Source organism: Hydra vulgaris, chromosome 14, assembly GCF_038396675.1.
Source record: "Hydra vulgaris chromosome 14, alternate assembly HydraT2T_AEP".
Taxonomy (NCBI): domain Eukaryota; kingdom Metazoa; phylum Cnidaria; class Hydrozoa; order Anthoathecata; family Hydridae; genus Hydra; species Hydra vulgaris.
In genome coordinates, this window is record NC_088933.1 from 4,106,052 (window position 1) to 4,111,810 (window position 5,759).

The window sequence follows — 5,759 nt, forward strand, 5'->3', positions numbered from 1 at the left end:
TTCTTTGCCTTTATCTCGCTTCTTCATGATTGTCCGGCATGTATTACATATTCCTTGAGGCACTCTTGCATCACCCAAGTCAAAGTTGATGCCATAGATTTTTGACAAAAGCTCCGCTTAGACTGATGTTATTTGCCTGGTGCACATTTTAAGGCAAGTTAGACAGACAATTTTTCTGTTCTCCTCGTGACCTCTTGCATCATTTGACATTGTGAAAAATCGCTTAGTCTCCTGTAAATGCAACAGTATTCAAATAGTTTTATCCGTCTTGAAATTTAAACTCTTAGTTGTGCAAATGGAAAGAATAAAATAAAAACAGGAAAAAGTTTGTAGACTTATAAGCCAAAATATAAATGATGTTATTGACAACATATGCAATTGAAACGAATTGAAACTTTACCTATATGCAGAAATATGGACGGTCACAAAAGTGAGGGTGAACCTTTTATTTGGAAATTGGTTTAAAATTTAAGCAATGCTTTGTCACAAAATTTAAAATAACTTAATTTAATTTCAGAGCTTTAAAACATATTTATTAGGATTAAAATAGTTTTGATATAAAAGCAAACTATTTTCATATCTACTCTCCCTTTAGTTCATTTACCCACTTGTCAACTTACAGTATTTTATATAGTATAGTTTGCATATGAGTATAGTGCACACTCAACTTTTTTAACAATAAATATGGAGTACATCTATTAAATAAATATTATTTTTAAAGTGTGCACCTTTTTCTTTGATATCATTTTTTTGTAATAAAAGTGCGCACTATACTCAATAAAATACAATACTTTTTACCACTTCCTACTTTTTCCGCAGAAAAACATTTCCATCTTAAACATCATAAACCAAAAACTTTCCTCAGAAGTTGAAAATGTAAAAAAAGAATCTTACCTTGATAATTGTAGTTTTGTTGAAAAAAGGAATTAATTCCAAATGCAATAAAATGCAAGGTTTGAAAACAAAAACAAGTGATTTTATTAGGATTAACCTGTAAAATCGCTTAAACAAAAAATAGGGAATGCCGTACATTTCTTTTTTCGGTAAAAGTTGTCTGTGTCAAAAACTACCCGCAGATTACAACCAAAATTTACACGAATGTTTCTTAGTCTATTTGCTCACATTGGGTTCAATTTTTAACTCCATAGCTCAATTTTTACGGCCTCTGTATTGATTTTTCTGAATGAAATTCATACGAACCTAATAAAAAGAGCGAATTACTTAAAAAATCTACTATTTTAAAATCTACTTATTTTGCTAAACCCCCTAAATTGTGTTATGTGTACATGCATTTCATTATATTTTACTTAAATAACTACTCAGGGTTGCAAATACTTCAAAAATTTTCCCCAGAGTTGGTCATTTCACTCAAAAATTGAATAATCCATATTATGAGGAGTTTTTGTGGTTTTAAATGATTTTGTGGCTACTTTTTTTCAGCAATGATCCTAATTCCAAAACAGTGTTAATAAAACTTGTAGCTTCCCAGCCGGCAAATAACGTTGAAATAACGTTGAACTTAGGTTGAAACCTAACGTTGAATTTACGTTGATTTAACGTTTAGAATGAAAGTTTTTTTCAACGTTGATTTATCAACGTTAAATCAACGTTAGGTTCAAACGTTATATCAACGTTGATTCGACGCAAAAAACGTTATAAGAACGTTGAATTTACGTTGAAACAACGTTTAGAATGAAAGTTTTTTTATCAACGATTTATCAACGTTAAATCAACGTTAGATCAAAATGTTAAATCAACCTTCAATTGATCCAATGGTGACAAAATATATTAATATATTTTGCTTATATATGTTGTTTCAACGTAAACTTAATGTTATTATAACGTTTATTCTTATCAGAAACCGTTCATAAAAACTTTGATCACCATTGAAACTTATTAGACATGTCCAATAGTTGCTGTACAACTCTATTGGACTATCAATGTATATTAAATCTACTCATAGTCTGTACTTAGACTATATTTAGTTAAGTTTAGTTAGACATATATTAGTAAAGAAGAGATAATATTTGTTTAAGATATATATTTTTATATATTACATATATTTACATATATTTGAATTAAACCTACACAATTTTCTTTTCTTTACCGTCACCTTTTCGAAATGGAGCGTATTTTAGAAAGTCAGACAATATTCCATTAATCAAAGTTTCTGTCGCTCCATCGTATTTAATAGTAGAATCTGTAAAAAAAAAAAGGAAAATATAAAATAAAAATCAAAAAAGAAAGATTTGAAATAATATAATGAATGGAAAAGTTTCACATAACTTATAAAGATATACCTTTAACAACACCATATAAATTAGTGTTCTTAAAACATATTTTTCCACCTTTGCCTTTCATATTCATGGAGGCCATAAAATTATTTGAAAATATTCTAAGTTTTTAAAAGATAATATAAATGCGAAATGATTATAAATGAATAATCATTTTTCAAAAATTTAAATTGAATTCATTATGAAATAACTTTTTCTAAAATTATTAAACATATACTATTTGAAAAAGTAATTATGAATGATATAAGAGCTATCAGTTAATTGCCTCAGCATAATTTTGTGTATTCTATCTTTTAAAGATGTTCCACCAATTAATTGTAGCTGATTTACCTACAAAAAACATAAAGTAAATCCAACATTATGGTTTGGGTCAAGTATGATATCAAAACATTGAACTATTACAGATCTTCAAGCAAGTTTTAATAAAGTGAACCTGGATTTTTCTAGAACAAATTCAAAATTTTAAGAATTTTCCAGGACAGTTTATTTTCTATATAATTCCAGAATTTTTTATTGTTTTCAAGGACCGTTGTCGATATTAATAATGTTTTTTTTAACTAAAGGGCAATGTTCAATAACTAATAACTATTAATATAATACTTATTATAATCACCCACAATGAGCGCACTTTTTCATCATTTAATGCTTTATCCGTTTCAGTTAATTCCACTTCTGTTGAAATAAGCTTTATTTGGCTTATAAATTCACTGTTAGAAGCAGGCTCAGTCACTCTGTTTTGATTTCGCAACTCATTTCTTATATCGGTAAGTAGATACAACACTCTCTTTTGAAACTCTACAAATTTTATTAAGTTTTACAAATAACTTGCATAATATGGAAATTCCTCAGTTTTTAAAACTTTAAAATCTTATATGTAATTTATATTTCGACAAAATAAATAAATTTAAATGAAATTTACTTTCAAATTTACAAATTTATTTAAAAAAAATATAAAATAATATACTGTCTTCAGACATTGGAAACTTATCAACGTTATCTAATTTCTTTAGTTTATTTCCACTTTTCTTTACTTCATCATGTGGTAAATTGTTTTTAAGTATTTCTTTATACAAATTGAACTTAAAACACATAATGAAAAAAGCTCTTTGTCAACACTTTGTATCACAATCAGTTGTATACTACACTTTATATTATAATTGTATCTTTTTTTTTTAAATAACACAATCTTATTTTAAATTATTTAAATGAATTTCACGAGACAATAACCTATATCTTGAGTAAACAAAGAAGAACTGATGTCTTCTTGGAATAACTTTTGGCAAGGTGAGTTTAGGTTCTTTCCATACATGTCACCTTTTGGCTCTAAAATTATAAATTGAAAGTAAAATTAAGTTACGCAAACCATTAACATATGTATGTATGTATGTATGTATGTATGTATGTATGTATGTATGTATGTATGTATGTATGTATGTATGTATGTAGGCATGCATGCATGTGTACGTATGTATGTATGTATGTATGTATGTATGTATGTATGTATGTATGTATGTATGTATGTATGTATTTATGTATGCATGTATGTATGCATGTATGTATGTATGTATGTATGTATGTATGTATGTATGTATGTATGTATGTATGTATGCATGTATGTATGCATGTATGTATGTATGTATGTATGTATGTATGTATGTATGTATGTATGTATGTATGTATGTATGTATGTATGTATGTAGGCATGCATGCATGTGTATGTATGTATGTATGTATGTATGTATGTATGTATGTATGTATGTATGTATGTATGTATGTATGTATGTATGTATGTAGGCATGCATGCATGTGTATGTATGTATGTATGTATGTATGTATGTATGTATGTATGTATGTATGTATGTATGTATGTATGTATGTATGTATGTATGTATGTATGTATGTATGTATGTATGTGTGTATGTATGTATGTATGTATATATATATACATTTACCTCTAGATTTAATCGATAAACTACTGGAGGTCAGGTGCATTGACACTTCATCCAAATCTTTAATAACGGAACCTGCAAAATACAATTACTGTTTTATAGTACAAATTATGATAAATCAGGTATTTTTATTTTCAGGTATAAAAACTGAAATTTATAAAATTCCAGCATATAAACCAATCCTTACTTGGAAAATAATCAGGAAAATCTCTTTGTTTATATTTTCTTTTTCGAAAACCAACATCCTCATTGTCACTTTTTCCTTTTGTGGTTGTAAACTCAAAATTTTCACAATCCTGTTTGCTTTCTGTGGAAATAAAAAAGTTATAATAGCTTAATTTTATTTAATAATGTAATACCTGAAGAGAATATAACTTTTATTAATGGAAACTTCAGCCAATTCTTCTCAGGATTTTGGCAAGCTTTCATTGCGTTCAAAGCTTTGGTACCTGGAGGCCAATAAACTGTTTTAATATTTATCCAATTAGAAGGAACTACACCTTCTTCTTCTTGCAAATCTTCTTGCCAAACAGCTCTTTTCCACATATTTGTTTTAGAAAATATTTTATGAGCTAATAATAAAATAAAGTAAACATAACATAAAAACTATTTAAAATTAAATTTGCTATTAGTAAATAGCCCTAGCTAAATATGGTCTTATAGCCGACAAGTAAAGCCAACACAGCACCACTTTTTTATTACTTTTATATGATTATTCAATATTATCATTTTTGTTATTATTATTATTATTTTATATTATTATTATTATTATTATTATTATTCTTGTTATTATTATAACCTTCTTAATAATAACTATAAAAAATAGTATTGAAAATTATTAAAGATAAAAATTAAAGAGGTGTTGGTATTATATAAAATAGGTAAAACAATCAATGAAAAAAAAAGGAGCTAAAAATTCAACAAACCTTAAAATAACTTTGTCCAGATGGCTTTAATAATGGACTGATAAAAAAATACTCTTTTTATACCAGACAAAATAAGGAAGTCAGATGCATTATCTTTCTTTTGGAATGACAAAAGTTTTAAAATACTATTTGTATAAACTTTTTCCAGACTAATGGCTCATTGTAATACATGTTATTCTTGTACTAGCCAAAAATTAAAAAAGTTAGACATTCACAATTACTAAACTGATGCAATAAAAAAAAGGGATTAAAAATATTTTAATTATGTTTTACTAGTTCTTATTATACTACTATTTTTATTATTACTGTTGATGTTGTTATTATTATTATTATTGTTGATGTTGTTGTTATTATTATTATTGTTGATGTTGTTAATATTATCACTGTTATTATTATTAGTTCATTTTTGTTTCTCTTAAAAATAAAGCTAATTTTTTTAAATCACTATCTACACGTATGTATATAAGAACATATATATATATATATATATATATATATATATATATATATATATATATATATATATATATATATATATATATATATATATATATATATATATATATATATATATATATATGCATATATAT

At 25.9% G+C, this 5,759-nt stretch overlaps 1 long non-coding RNA gene across 1 annotated transcript; it reads right to left on the bottom strand.

Annotated features, from left to right (window-relative positions):
- Positions 1-4,246: 4,246 nt before the first annotated feature.
- LOC136091179 (uncharacterized) lies at positions 4,247-5,314 on the bottom strand. The gene is made up of 3 exons (XR_010643765.1): positions 5,170-5,314; positions 4,431-4,815; positions 4,247-4,318 (listed from the first exon to the last, which is right to left on the bottom strand). It is a non-coding gene; the product is annotated as an uncharacterized LOC136091179 (long non-coding RNA).
- Between the last annotated feature and the right edge of the window lie 445 nt (positions 5,315-5,759).